The sequence below is a fragment of the Myotis daubentonii genome, chromosome 7 (assembly GCF_963259705.1).
Source record: "Myotis daubentonii chromosome 7, mMyoDau2.1, whole genome shotgun sequence".
NCBI classification, from domain to species: domain Eukaryota; kingdom Metazoa; phylum Chordata; class Mammalia; order Chiroptera; family Vespertilionidae; genus Myotis; species Myotis daubentonii.
This window is the reverse complement of record NC_081846.1, coordinates 94,050,511-94,066,438: the sequence shown is the minus strand read 5'-3', so window position 1 is coordinate 94,066,438 and position 15,928 is coordinate 94,050,511. Positions and strand designations below refer to the sequence as shown.

Here is a 15,928-nt window from a genome sequence, read left to right as displayed (position 1 = left end):
GCGCGGGCTTTCCCGGCGACGAGCACCGGCCCGCGCCTCCGCCGCCTCCGCCGCGGGGCCTGCAACAAACCCAGGAAGGAGGCCCGGCCCGGCCCGGCCCGGCCCCGCGAGGCCGCCCCGCCTCCGCCTCCCGTTGGGGCTGCGAGCGGACGGGGCTGGAGCGGGCAGGATGGGGTGGGTCCATGTGCGCGCTGAGCGAGGGACCCGAGGCCACGGGGAGACGCCGGGATGGGGACGGGGCCTGTGGCGGGGAAGGTGCTTTAGTTTAGGGGTGAGAGGGGATGGGGCGCCAACATGGAGCGCAGGGACCCCGGCACAGAGGCCTCCAGCGGGCGACGGGCGAGCTCCGCCACCAGCCCGGGGGCGCCCCCTTCGGGCCAAGGCCACCCCATCGACTCCTCCCGCCGGCGCCGGGCTCCCCGCGACGCCCGCGCCCCACGCGGAAGCTCCCCGGGACTGGCTGCGAGGCGGGGCGCCTGCCAGGCCGCGGACCGGCGGACTCCGGCCGACAAGGCTGCCGGGAGCGGCGGGCGTGCGCAGGCGCGGGCGCGGGCGCGCTCCCCGCGGCCGGTCGTGACGTGGGCCGCGCTACGCCGACGTCACGGGTGCGTGTGTAGCGGCGGCCGGGCTGCCCTCCGCGGCGGCGCCTGGCTGGGCGGTGTGGCCGCGGACTGCGCGTTCGGGGGCGCCCGGCGACCACGAGGACGGGGACCCGGAGGCCCGGCGCCCACGGCCGAGGAGCGGACCCTCCCGCCCCTTCTCCGCTTCCGGCGGCGCCCGGCCCGCGGCTTCCTGCTTTCCGGCCCCCTTCCCGCGGGCCGAGGGGCGCCGAGCGGCCCGGATCTCCGCGCTCCCGCCGCCCGGCTCAGCCCGGACTCCATGTGAAGGAGAGACGGCCCGGCCCCCCGGCCCGCGCCCGGCTCCTCGCGCGCCTCTCCTGCCCCGGCCCGCGGCCTCCCCGACGGGGGCGCGGTGACAGGCCGCACGGGGCCGAGGGGCGGGTGCAGAGGCCGGCGGAGCCACTCTTCGGGCCTGCGGCTCCCCACGTCCCGCGGAGCGGCCGGTACGTGCCTGTGTGTGTGTACGTGTGTGTGAGTGTGTACGTGTGTGTGTGAGTGTGTACGTGTGTTTGTGTGTACGTGTGTGTGTGTGTGCGTGTGCGCGCGCGCGCCCGCGAGAAGCGGGCTGCTGATCTGTGCTCTGCGGGGTCCCTGGGGGGAGCGGGGAGCGGGGAGCGGGGTCCCTGGGAGGAGCCGGGACGTCCCTGCAGTGAGCGAAGGTCCTGTCTTTGCGCCCCACTTTGTGGTCACCTCTAGAGCAGGGTTGAGTCCGCCTTCTCTTTGCGGAGCGTTCAGCCAGCACCCAGCCTCCCGGGCGCTGGGAGCTGGGAGCTGTCGTGCAGCGTCTCCCTAGTCTTCTCTGCCGGGGAGGTGGGTAGTGTTTCCCATTTTACAGATAAACAGCTTGAGGCTTAGACCCAGGCATTGGACCGAGGTCATGCAGCTGATAATCTGGGAAGCCTTGATTGGAATACGATGACTTTTCTGCAGAACTGTATTTCTGCGTCTTGCAAAAATAAATATATAGCTGGAGAGTTTCTACCTGGGAGTAAATTCTTAATATATAGGTAGATGTAGCTTATTTGCCCCATCATAGACTGTTTGATGTGTTTTGCTGCAGCCTAGACAAGTCATTTTTCTTGGCTTGGAAAAAAAAAGCTATGCCCTGGCCGGTGTGGCTCAAGTTCATTGGAGCGTCATCCCGTGCACCGTGAGGGTCGCGGGTTCGATTTCAGTCCTGGGCATGTACCTGGGTTGCGGTTCGCTCTCCATGCAGTAGGCAACCAGTCGAGGTGTCTCTCTCACGTCGATATGTCTCCCCTCGCCCGCCCTCCCACTTCACTCTCTGAATAGCAATGGGGGAAAAATCCTATATGAGGATTAACAAAGAGAAAAGTTACAATTGTAGTTGTGCAGTTTATTATTGGAGCATGCAGGGAACTTGCAGATGGGTTATTTGCTTGATATTTCCTTATTGCAAAATTTGTTGCTGGGTTATGTGGCAATGGCGACACACTTGTCATTTGTGTAGTCTTATGCAATATTTCTGAGTTGAGTGTCAAAAATTTACAGTATAGATAGAATATTGAAGAAAGTTACATTTTAATGGCGTGATTTTTTTTCTTTCATTTGTGTGTGGCCACCAATCCGTGTTTATAAACTACCAATTCTCATTTTGGCATTGGCCTGTATTATTTCTTTGATTATGGTTAGTGAAAAAGTAAAGAGCCTTTTCTTTTTACAGAAAAAAGTGTTAATAAATTTCTTTCAGTAATTGAAGCTTTCTGCATAGTTGCAAATGCTTAATCTATTAATGCACAATTATAGTTATGTATAATTTTCTCTAGTTTATTACCAGGTTTGAGAAAATTTGTAGTTGAATGGAATATCAAATTATAAAGTTAACAAGTGGATGGCTCACAGATTAATTTGTTGTTTGATTAAAATATAAACATGTTGAGCCTTGTTAAATTTTGTTGAATATGATACCATTAAAGAATTGTTTTCTGGTCATGCGCTCCATGTGTCTTTCGAGAGAACTAGCAGTTAAAGGTTTATCTCAAATAATTGGATTACATTATAGACTCAATCTTTTAAGCAGTGTTTTAGGTGGAGCTTTCATTCCTTGTTAACCTTATTGCTACCAAAGAGATAAACTGTATTTAACAGATGCTAAAAATGAAGTCATGTTTGGCTCTTCACAGTTCCCACAGCTTTGGTTTCAGGATTTTTCCTTCTTTCTTCCCTTTGTAAAATTGGCACTCTTTAGCCTCCCCCTTTTATTATGAAACAATTTCAGGCATACAGAAAATTGGTTACAGTGAACATCCATATATGATGACCCTCTAGATTCAGTATTTTTTGACATCTTGCCATATTTGCTGCATCTATAAAGATGTGTATATTATTTTTGACTGAATTATTTGAAACATTTCTTACATATACAAAATACCATTATGTTAATTTTCTTAGTTAATATTATTGACTAGAGGCCCAATGCATGAAATTCATGCAAGGGGCTTTGCCCTCGCAGCCCCTGCTGCCTTGGGCCCCTCCCCTCCACTGGTCGTTCCAGAAGGTCTAATTAGTATATTAGCTCTTTATTGTATAGGAGAGTTAATAGTCTCTTATTGCTAATTCCTTAGTGTAATCTAATATTCATCCATATTTAAATCTCCCCATTTGTACTAAAAGGTCTATTATGGCTTTTTACACCCAACCCCACCAAACCAGGATTTGTTAAATCTCTGATCTCTTCTCATCTAGAATGAATCACATTCTTGATTTGTCTGATTTTTTTTCCTCCTCCATGGTATCACTTAGAGCAGTGGTTCTCAACCTTCCTAATGCCGCGACCCTTTAATACAGTTCTTCATGTTGTGGTGACCCCCAACCATAAAATTATTTTCGTTGCTACGTCATAACTGTAATTTTGCTACTGTTATGAATCGTAATGTAAATATCTGATATGCAGGGTGTATTTGCATTTTTACAAATTGAACATAATTAAAGCATAGTGATTAATTACTAAAACAATATGTAATTATATATGTGTTTTCCGATGGTCTTGGGCGACCCCTGTGAAAGGGTCATTTGACTCCAAAGGGGTCGCGACCCACAGGTTGAGAACCACTGACTTACAGTGTTCCTCTCTTTCCTTCTTTATTAGCTAACTGTAAGCTAGGTTTAAAGGGTTGATTATTTTCAAATTAAGTATTTTTGGACAAGAATAACTACTAAGTGATGCTGTGTACTTCATATTACTTCCCATCAGGAGACATAAACTATCAAGTACTATTATTTGTAATGCTGAGTTTGATCACTTGGCTATTGGAGTAAGGTATTTTTTCTTTATTGCAATTAGCACGTAATCTGTGGCATAATAAATTAGCACTGTAGTCTCTTCTCCATTAATCTTTCACCTAATAGTTGTAGCATTTCCTGCTGATCTTTGTACAGCTAGCTTTTGAATTTCAGTGTTAACAATCATTTGTTGGTCTATAGATAGAAACAAAATAACAGGATTTCGTAAAATATCCAGTGCAGCTATATGTAATAAGAACATTCTGATTTTGTGGATTTTAAATTATGAATTTAAGGTGTTTTCTGTTATACATAAATTTTTACAAAACTGGCTTGAGAAAAATGGGAAAAATTAAATGCAGTTATTTTCCTCAAGGAGTGTGTTTCTTTTAAGTTTTTCTTAGGCAGTATTTGTTGCAGAGGAATAGCCAAAAATACAATAAAGGAAGAGTGGATTTACTAAAAAGCATTTTGAGAAAATGCTCCATTTTCTGGTGTAATGGAAGGAGCACAAGATTAAGAGTTAGAAGATCTAAATTGTCCTAATTCTACCACTATGTGAAGTTAAAGATTTGTAAGTTCTTTTAAACTTCACTCTGTTCTCATTTCATAATGGTTAAATTAGTAAACATGTCAGAATTATCATTATCAGAATTTCTGATAATGAAATGTGTTGATTACATTTAGAGGTGAACCTCATTTTAATTAAGCCTGATAGAAGTAAATCAAATACATGTAATATAAAGTTGAATTTATTTTCCAACTAATTAACTGACATTTGGTAGGTGTTTGTTTTAAAGAAGGGTTTATAATAGGGTTTACTTAATTAACATGTTCTCTCATTAATAATGTGATTTTTAAAAAATTTTTATTAAATCTTTATTGTTCAGATTATTACAGTTGTTCCTCTTTTTTCCCCCCATAGCTTCCCTCCACTCGGTTCCCACCCCACCCTTTGCCCTTACCCCTCTCCCCACTGTCCTCGTCCATAGGTGTACGATTTTTGTCCAGTCTCTTCCTGCAACCCCAGCACCCCTTTCCCCCCCAAGAATAGTCCGTCCACTCCCTTTCTATGCCCCTGATTCTATTATATTCACCACTTTATTCTGTTCATCACATTGTTTATTCACTTGATTTTCAGATTCATTTGTTGTTCATAATTTGTATCTTTACCTTTTTCTTCTTCTCCCTCTTCTTAAAGGATACCTTTCAGCATTTCATATAATACCGGTTTGGTGGTGATGAACTCCTTTAGCTTTTCCTTATCTGTGAAGCTCTTTATCTGACCTCCAATTCTGAATGATAGCTTTGCTGGGTAAAGTAATTTTGGTTGTAGGTTCTTGGCATTCATCACTTTGAATATTTCTTGCCACTTCCTTCTGGCCTGCATAGTTTCTGTTGAGAAATCAGCTGACAGTCGTATGGGTATTTCCTTGTAGGTAATAACTGTTTTTCTCTTGCTGCTTTTAAGATTCTCTCTTTGTCTTTTGCTCTTGGCATTTTAATTCTGATGTGTCTTGGTGTTGTCCTCTTTGGATTCCTTTTGTTTGGGGTTCTCTGTGCTTCCAGGACTTGTAAGTCTATTTCTTTCACCAGGTAGGAGAAGTTTTCTGTCATTGTTTCTTCAGCTAGGTTTTTAATATCTTGCTCTCTCTCATCTTCTGGCACCCCCATAATTTGGATGTTGGTATGCTTGAAGTTGTCCCAGAAATTCCTTACATTATCTTCATATTTTTGGATTCTTTTTTCTTTTTACTTTTCTGGTTGGGTGTTTTTTGCTTCTTCGTATTTCAAATCTTTGACTTGATTCTTGCGATCCTCTAGTCTTCTGTTGAAACTCTGTATAATATTCTTTATTTCAGTCAGTGTATACTTAATTTCTAATTGGTCCTTTTTCATAACCTCGAGGGTCTCATTAAATTTATCGGCGGTTTCTAGAAAATTCTTGAAAAACCTTATAAGTGTAGTTTTGAACTCTATATCCTGTAGTTTGCTTTCCTCCATTTCTGTCATTTGTGACCTGTTTCTTTGTCTCCACATTTTTTATGCTTCCCTGTGTTGATAGAGTGACTTTCTGTGCTAGGTGTCCTATAGGGTCTAGTGGCTCAGCCTCCCCAGTTACCTGAAGTGGACACTCTTGGTGCACCCCCTGTGGGCTTTGTGCACAGTCTTGTTGTAGTTAAGCCTTGATTGCTGTTGGTATCACTGGGAAGAATTTACCTACAGGCCAATTGGCTGTGAGAATCAGCTGTGTCTGCAGTGGGAGAACTTCTGTGAGACACCCTTCTGGGGCAAGACTTGCTTCAGTGGGGCTTTGGTGCTCACTGAGTCTGCCCCCTGAATGTGTCCCTTATGGATATGAGGAGTTGTAATCTGGATGGTCCAACTCTGACCACTGGGTACACTGGCTCTTGGATCTCTAAGGAGGTGCTAATTTAGCCTCTACCTAAGGCTACCCAGCAGGAGCTACGGAGAGATCTGCAGATTCCTCTTCTTTGTTTGGGGTTTGGATGTGCCCAGATGAGGCCCAGCTGTGAAGCAATGCATGTTGCTGTGGGGCCTTGGACCTTCTTTGGAAGTTCTGGGTCTCTCTGACCCAGCTGCAGTTTGTTAGGTAATTTTCAGATTACAAAGGGCCAGGCCTTTCATATGCAACAGCCTCTGCGCACAGCTTGGGTGGGGCGGGGTCTCAGGGAATCAGTAGGGAAGAGCAGACAGCTATGGCTGATTCTCAGCCCTGCCCTAAGAGGCCCTGGGTCTCAGTGTCCCGGTAATCGCTGCAAGCACCTCTGAACGAAAGCTGCCCTTGAGTTCCGCCCACTGCCAGACAGTCCAGTTTCTCCCCATATGAGTCTGGGTCCCCAGAGACTCACCCGGAACTGGAGTTCAGAGCAGTCGGGAGCTTAAGACTCCCTCTCAATTGAAAAAGACAACCACATCCTCAATTGCCAGCCCTTTCCACGTGCGGCTCCGTACCTCTGCACTTTACTTCCGCACCTCCTCTGAGTCTCAGTGTGCTTTTCTCTTCCATTCTAGTTGTAGAATGTCCACTCAGCCAGCCTTCCTGTGGTTCTGGATGATGTCCGTTTTGTCTTTTAGTTGTATTTTTGAAGTGGTTGTGCGAGACAGCAATTTCCGGTGTTTACCTATGCCGCCATCTTGGTTTCTCAAATAATGTGATTTAATTAATGAACCAGTTCACATGAATTTTTTCATACATCTTTTGTAAATCAGGATTAACTGTCTATGTGGAGATAGAAAACCTTCTTTCTTATCCTGAAGTGTTGTGTGAAGTATATCTCTATATACACGCACACAGTTAGAAGAAATGTGTCTGTATAACTTGATCTTTTGTTTTGGATATTCCTGAGATTTGTTGGGAATATTGGTTGACTTCTGTTCTTGTGGTTGTTAAAATTACATGATTCCTTTATAACATCTTGAATTGTTGCCTTGGTTGTTACTTGACTCTTAGATTGTTTCTTAATTTTTTGGTTATATTTTGCCTTCCCAATTGACAGGAGGATAGAAATAGAATATTTGGAGTCCCTCCTATAACTAGCACATTGCCTTTCTTTTTTTTCCTTTTTTTAAAAATGTATTTTATTGATTTTTTACAGAGAGGAAGGGAGAGGGATAGAGATTTAGAAACATCGATGAGAGAAAAACATCGATCAGCTGCCTCCTGCACACTCCCTACTGGGGATGTGCCTGCAACCAAGGTACATGCCCTTGACCAGAATCGAACCCGAGACCTTTCAGTCTGCAGGCTGACACTCTATCCACTGAGCCGAACCGGTGCTGGCCACATTGCCTTTCTTAAACATGCTCAAGAGTGTTTTGTTTGAGATTCATAGGGCCATAAATTTAAAAATCACTATGTGGTTTGTAAACATTAGAAGTTTCTTCTAAAGGTATTTTTTTGTCCTGTTTATGCAGGTAATCACTTGGTGTGGACTTTAATAATGACAAATCAAAAAATAGTTTAAGGCGTGATTTTATTAGTGTTCTTTTGACAGTTTCCACATTAGGACCCCTGATGGCCATCATGTCAGGCCAAATGCTCCTGGAGCGCTGACTCTGCCTCTCGGATTGTTCTCACCACATTGCACTCTGTATCATCTTTGTGTCCTCCACTAAGAAGTTGGCTCTTCAAGGACAGAGGCAGTGTTTGGTTAATGCTGGTCCCCCAACACCGAGATCAGTGCTTGGAGCCAAATGTTTATTAAATGGAGTATTGGCAAACAGAAGAGATCATCCTTTACAGTGTTTCAAGGTTCTTAAAAGGTACCTAATGAACAAAATAAACTGATGAACAAAAGAGACCCAGAGACATAGAAGCATGGAACAGACTGACGAATCTTAGAGGGAAGGTGGCGGGTTGGGGAGATGAACCAGGGGAATGTATATGCATAGCCTATGGACACAGGTGAAAGTGTAGTGAAGGCCTGGGAGGGGTGGGTGTGGGGTGAGGGGGCCAATGGGGAAATAAAGGGGACATCTGTAATACTTTCAACAGTAAAGATAATTTTTTTTAGCCAGAACTGGTTTGGCTCAGTGGATAGAGCGTCGGCCTGCGGACTGAAAGGTCCCAAGTTCGATTCCGGTCAAAGGCATGTGCCTTGGTTGCGGGCACATCCCCAGTGGGGGGCGTGCAGGAGGCAGCTGATCGATGTTTCTCTCTCATCAATGTTTCTCTCTCATCGATGTTTCTGGCTCTCTATCCCTCTCCCTTCCTCTCTGTGGAAAGTCAATGGGATGTATTAAAAAAAGAAAAAAAAAGATAATTTTTTTTAAAAGGTGATGCCTACCAAATCAACTGATGATTTACAAAAGTTGTTTTTTTTTTAATTTACTGGTTTTCTTTGTTCTCTCTCAGTAGTATTCATTTTATTTAGCAAACGTAAAACAATTTCTACATTCTAGACAGTTTTAAGTACTACTTTAAAGATATTCATTTAATCCTGTCAGCAACCCAGTGAATTATTACTTACATCATTGTTGCTGTTACTGCACCTATATTACAGAAGAGGGAACTGAGACACTGAGGCAGGAAGTCACTTGGCCATACTCACACTGCTTGTGTGTGATGGAGCTGCGACTTGAAGGCAGGCAGTCCAGCTCCAGAATCTAGGCTCTGAGCAGTTGTACCATGCTGTATCAAGGCAACCAAAAACTGGATTTGCTTTACCAAAGTAATGATATCATGCATGGAGTACCTACTATGTACTCGAGTGGAAAGAACACTTTCAGAAGGCCTTGAAGATGAAACAAGAGTTGAACTAAATTAGCAAACATATTAAATGATTGTGATTATAATGTTTATTGAAAAAAACACACCTTAAATAAAGAAAAGAGAGGGAAGAAAATAAAAGTAATAAGCAGTTAAGAGTATGAACAAGGGAGTCAAATCTGAATGTGAATCCCAGCTCTACTGTTTAACCTCTCTAAGCTTCACTTTCCTTATCTGTAAAATAGAGATAATAGTACCTAACTCATAGACTTCTATGAGTTTTAAATGAGATAATATGGCTGTGGCCAGCCGCTCAGTGGTTAGAGCATCAGCCTGCTCACAGGAGGGTTGAGGATTCAATTTCTGGTGAAGGGCACATTCCTGGACTGCAGCTCAGATTTCTCCCCCCAACCCTCACCCCATCCCTGTCAGGCACATGTGGGAGGCAACCAATTGATGTGTCTGTCACATTGATGTTTCTCTCTCTCTCTCCCTCCCTCCCTTCCACTCTCTTTAGAACCAATGGGAAAATATCCTCAACTCCTCAAGTGAGGATTCAAAAAAAAGGAAGAAAAAAAATGAGATATGTTTAATATGTGCCTAGTATATAATAAGAGTTCAACAGCCATTATTAGTTATTGTAGAAATCTCCTATAGTCTGTCTACACAGATGTAAACCAAAATTAATTTTAGACTGTAATGAAAATAAGAAGCACTTATTTGAACAAAAGGATCTGCAGCCTGGAATACAATTTGAGGTAGCAACCTGAATTGTGTTCCACCAAGACAAAGGAGAGACCACCTCTTGTAGTGAAAGTTCCTGCCAAGGTTCCCAGATAGGTCTATTTTATGTAAATGAGGCACCAAATTGTGCAGGTCTGATTGGACGGGACAAGTCTCAGTCCATTGGTAGAAAGATGAAACCAGGGTTTCCCTGCAGTGGTTGTTGACTCAGGTGATAATAAACAAATGGAGCATTTTGTGGGTAGCTGAGGGTTTCGTCTGAAGTTCTCCCAGTTATAGAGTATGTGAGAAGCCCGTCAGCAAATGACTTTTACAAAATGTGGGTCCTCTGTCGACCATGGAGAGTTCATCTCAGCAGATAGTTCCTTCTTGGGATCCACATCAGATGAATCTTCCTGGGATCCATATTCCCCCTTTCTGTAGCAATCCGTTGGCAGATAGTATTGATAGCCTATCATGTTTGTTTGTCTGAGGTGTGTGTTGTGCCATTTTGGTACTGGAGTGGTTTGGCTACCTGCTGTTGGTTTATCTCCATTGGTGATACTCCCAAGATTGGGCTAGCCAATTGAGCAACTAGGGCCACCTACCTTTAAGAGGTTCATCAGGTACCTGTTAAACCTGGAAGGTTTTTGAGGCAGATTTTGCCATGAGGCATTGAATTAGTGAGGCTTTAGCAAGACCTTTCATCATTGTCCTGTAATCTCTGGAATCCTATATAATAAAAGAGGAACATGCAAATTAACCATCACTCTGTCACTCTGCCACTCCACTACACCCACCAGCCAATCAGAGCGACTATGCAAATTAACCCAACAAAGATGGTGGTTAATTTGCATACGCAGGCGCAGAGCGAAGACTGAAGACGACTGAAGATGGTGGCAGTCACGGAGCTGGAGCGAGCAGGAGGCTTGGGTTGCTCCTGGCGACGGAGGAAGCCAAGCTTCCCGCAGGCCCTGGGCTCCGCTCAAGGAGTGGCTGGGGGTCTGGGTCGCAGGTGGCAACCCAGGCTTCCAGTCTGTCCTGGCCTCCACTGGAGGAGCTGGGGGGGGCGGGGGGGCTGTGAGAAGCTGAAGCGGAGGAGCCAAGTCTCGCTGCTGTGGCCGGACCAAAGGCCTGGGTCCTGGGTGCCGGAGGAAAACTGGTGCCGGCAGCCAGGGGAAGGAAGGCCTATTGCGTGAATCTTCATGCAACGACCACTAGTAAATAGTGTAAAAAGGAGTTGAAAAATAGGTACAGGCATTAATTCTGCAAACATTGGGTAAATCAATTGGCAAAAGACAATTATACTTATGAGTCTAGTTAGCCTGTATCTTTCTTTTACCCCCTCACCCAAGGATATGTTTATTGATGAGAGAGAGAGAGAGAGAGAGAGAGAGAGAGAGAGAGAGAGAGAGAGAAGAGGTGAGAGAGAAACATCACTCGGTTGCCTCTTGTACGCTACTTACTGGGGATTGAACCTGCAACCTAGGTATGTGCCTTGACCCGGAATCAAACCCACAACCTTTTTGGTACACAGGATGACACTCCAACCAACTGAGTCACCTGGTCAGGGCTAGCCTGTATCTTCTTGATCCAGATATATATTCAAGCAACTTATTTATAGCAGGAAAAGAGTTCAAAACCATTCTAAATTAAAGGAGGTAGTGACTTGGTATATCATTTTTATTCTTAGTGCAACCATCAACTTGAGTCTTTATAGGGGGTTTTATTCACCTGGTGATACAGAAAAACAGCTTGACAATGAGGTACATTAAACAAATTAGGACAATGGTGAATAGTACACTTTGCAATCCAGACTTTAAAATAAAGTGGGCTCCCCAATTGCTGTGAGGCTCTGGAGGGATTTTTCAAGCAGGAAAACGCTTTCTTGAGGTATTATAGTAACTGCTGCAGCTGTGGCCCTTCAACATGGGGATGCTCTACCCAGTGAGAATACATGCAAACCATCACCAGTCCATTGTTCTCCTTGAAAAGGGGGCAATTGGATTAAAACCCACTTTCCAAATCACAAATAAGCCATTAGTTTCATCTTCCCCTTTTGTAAAGAGATTCCCTTACTTTAGTTATCCGTTTAATTGTTCCAGAAATTTAAATGGTTAGAAGCAAAATTTAGCTCTTAAAATTAAGGTTTACCTAAGCAATAAAAGACTGGATGATGTTGAGCAAAGGAAATAATTTTAGTAAGACATAGCACCTCTTTTTAAGAGTTCCTTATTAAGAGCATACTAATAGTACAGGAAAACTGTCATTTTAACACAGAGAGAAAGAACCAAACTCTAAGTTTGCATCAGCTTTTGATATTTTAATTCATTTTAATCATATTTTGCTGACCGCACATGTTAGAAAGAAGACGAGCCCCAAACCAGGGGTCCTGGTAGAACGCGAAGGATACTCGGGAGCCAGACAGCAAGGCAAATATCTTTACTTCTGCAGAGGGTGCACAGCCCACACAGGGTTTGGGCAAGCATGCACGCACACTGAGTAGGGGTCTGCTTGAGGTTTTATTTCTGACTCTTGATTGGCCAGAGTTTAGGCTCTCATTCTTGTGTGATGGGCTAATTTAAAGGAAAAAGGGAGAGGCCGACCTTTGCAGTTTCAAAATGGCAGTTGCCTAAACTCCCTACTCTGGCAGAAAATATTACTTCGTTTATTCTCACAACACATAAACTTTTTTCTCCAGATTTCTTTTCCTGCCTTTGCCAGTAGCTCAGTTGGTTAGAGTGTTGTCTCAACATACCAAGGTTGCAGGTTTGATCTCTAGTACGGGCACATAAAAAAATTAAACAATGAATGCATAAATAAGCAGAACAACAAATCTCTCTCTCTCTCTCTCTCTCTCTCTCTCTCTCTCTCTCTCACACACACACACACACACACACACACACACACACTTTCTCTCCCCCCTTCTGTCCCCCTACCCCCATTTCTTTAAAAAAAAAAGGAATAAAGAAAAGATTTTTTCCCCACAAAACGTATTACAACTTTTCTTGTCTCTTCTTTTTTTTATAATATATATTTTTTTATTTCAGAGAGGAGGGAGAGGGAGAGAGAGATAGATACATCAATGATGAGAGAGAATCATTGATCGACTGCCTCCTGCATGCCCCCTACTGGTGATCGAGTGCGCAACCCAGGCATGTGCCCTTGACCAGAATCGAACCCAGGACTCTTCAGTCCGCATGCCGACACTCTGAGCCAAACCAGCTAGGGTGACTTTGTCTCTTCTTATTTGGAAATAACCAACTGAATTAGGATAAACCATTTTCTTTGAATTCTTTCAAAAATGCATTTCCGTGCCTTATACCTTCTTTTACTGAAAGCACATATTATTTCCTGCCATATTAATTAGAATATTTAAACCTTAGAAACCTTAATTTCTAATGATAACCAAAAAGCAAGCAGTCATCATTCTTAGATTGACAAATTTATGAATACATTTCATAGCCTCTAGAAATATAGGTTCTTTTACTGGAAAATATATTTATACTTTTTTAGAAACATGCTTTTCCAATAAAGTACAAAATGTTTTCTATAACAGAGCCAAATTTATCTTTCAATTTTTCTGTAAGAAGTCAAAGTAGAACTATTAACAAGTAATGTTTTAGTATTTTACCTTTTTGGAAATAATTTATTCAATGAATTTAACTTGACTCCTTTTTAAAAAAGAATTTATCTTCATTGTTGAAAGTATTACAGATGTCCCCCCCCGCCCCTTAATTCCCTACATCCCACTCCTGCCCACGCCCCAGGCTGTCCCCGCCCTATTATCTGTCCATGGACTATGCACATATGCATATAAGTTCATTGGTTAATCTCTTTCTGCCTCCTCCTTCCCCTTCCTCTGAAATACTTGTCTGTTGCATGCTTCAATGTCTCTGGATTTTTTGTTGTTGTTGTTCATCAGGATAGTTTGTTCATTAGATTCTACATATAAATGAGATCATGTGGTACTTGTCTTTTCTCTGACTGGCTTGTTTTGCTTAGTATGATACTCTCCAGGTCCCTCCATGCTGTCTCAAATGGTAAAAGATCCTTCTTTTTTTTTTACTGCTGCATAGTACTCTATGGTGTAAATGTACCACAGTTTTTTAATCCATTCATCTACTGATGGGCTCTTGGGTTGTTTCCAGATCTTAGCTATTGTAAATAATGCTGCTATGGACACAGGGATGCATATATTCTTTCTGATTGGTGTTTCTAGCTTCTTAGGATGTATTCCTAGAGGTGGGATCCCTGGGTCAAATGGCAGTTCCATTTTTAATTTTTTTCAGGAAACTTCACACTTTTCCACAGTGGCTGCACTAGTCTGCATTCCTATCAGCGGTGTACTAGGGTCCCCTTTTCTCCACATCCTCACCAGCACTTGTTTGTTGATTTATTGTTAACTAGAGGCCCGGTGCATGAAATTCGTGCACAGAGAGGGGGGGTTTCCCTCAGCTCAGTGCCCTCTCCAACTGGACATCCCTCTTGCAATTTGGGACTGCTGGCTCCTGACTGCTCACCTGTCTGCCTGCCTGCCTGCCTGCCTGATCACCCCTAACTGCCTCTGCCTGCCTGCCTGATCACTCCTAACTGCCCTCCCCTGCCAGCCTGGTTGCCCCCAATGGCCCTCTCCTGCCAGCCTGATCTCGCCCCCCAACTGTCCTCCCCTGCCAGCCTGATCTCGCCTCCAACTGCCCTCTGCTGGCCAATTTGGTTCTGATTGGTCAGTTTCTGTCCCAGTGTCATAAGCTCCGCCTGCCAGGCAGCCATTGGCTCCCCACAGCACCAAGATTTGGTTCTGATTGATCAGTTCCTATGCCTGTCAGCGTCAAAAGCTCCACCTCCTTGCCCTAACCGGTTTGGCTCAGTGGATAGAGCATCAGCCTGCAGACTGAAGGGTCCCAGGTTCAATTCTGGTCAAGGGGATGTACCTTGGTTGCGGGCACATCCGTAGTAGGAGGTGTGCAGGAGGCAGCTGATCGATGTTTCTCTCTCATCAGTGTTTCTAACTCTCTATCCCTCTCCCTTCCTCTCTGTAAAAAACCAATAAAATATATATTTTTTAAAATGCTCTACCTCCTAGACAGCCATTGGTTCTTCACAGCACCCACATTTGGTTCTGATTGGTCAGTTCCTATGCCAGTCAGCGTCAAAATCTCCACCTCCTTGCCCTAACCGGTTTGGCTCAGTGGATAGAGCATCAACCTGCAAACTGAAGGGTCCCAGGTTTTATTCTGGTCAGGGGGATGTACCTTGATTGCGGGCACATCCCTAGTAGGGGATGTGCAGGAGGCAGCTGATCAATGTTTCTCTCATCAATGTTTCTAACTTTCTATCCCTCTCCCTTCCTTGCTGTAAAAAATCAAATATATATAATTTTTTTTTAAAAAAGCTCCTCCTCCTAGACAGCCATTGGTTCTTCACAGCACCCACATTTGGTTCTGATTGGTTGGTTCGTATGCCAGTCAGCATCTCCAGGTTTATCTCTGGGCCTGATCAGAGAGGCAGGGCTGAATAAAGCCACTGCGTAGGCCAGGAGAGAAGGAAAGGCCCGGCTGCTGGTGAAGCTCCATAAGAAAGAGGGAGAGAAAGAAATAGGCAAGTACTGATCAACAGCTGCCACTGAGGCTGCGGATCAGACCCTGCCCCTCTCTCTGGGTCTCAGCCCCCTGGGCAGTCAGTGCTGGGTCGCCAGACTGCAGCAGGGCAGTCAGGGCTGGGTCGCCACAGCAACCCAGTGCTGACTGAAGGATCTCCGGGTTGGTCAGCCTTTGTTCGTGATTGGTTGTTACAACCCTGGCCTTTTATATATTAGGATAGCCATCTGGCAGATGTGAGGTGGTACCTCATTGTCATTTTAATTTGCAACTCTATGATGATAAGTGATGTTGAGCACTTTTTCATATCTCTCTTGACCATTTGTATGTCCTCTTTGGAGAAGTGGCTATTTAGGTCTTCTGCCCATTTTTTAATTGGGTTGTTTGTCTTTCTTTTGTTGAGTTGTATGAGTACTTTGTATATTTTGGAAATCAACCCCTTATCAGATATATCATTGCCAAATATGTTCTCCTCCCTTTTCATTTTCTTGATGGCTTCTTTTGCTGTG

At 44.3% G+C, this 15,928-nt stretch overlaps 1 protein-coding gene across 6 annotated transcripts in view; it reads left to right on the top strand.

The window, feature by feature from the left end:
- Positions 1–560: 560 nt before the first annotated feature.
- MAP3K2 (mitogen-activated protein kinase kinase kinase 2) overlaps positions 561–15,928 on the top strand; it is a 97,236-nt gene continuing 81,868 nt past the window's right edge. For all 6 annotated transcript variants that reach the window (XR_009453868.1, XR_009453867.1, XR_009453866.1 and 3 more), the window contains exon 1: positions 561–1,063. The gene's annotated coding sequence lies outside the window, so the exon portion shown is untranslated. The remainder of the gene's footprint in view (positions 1,064–15,928) is intronic.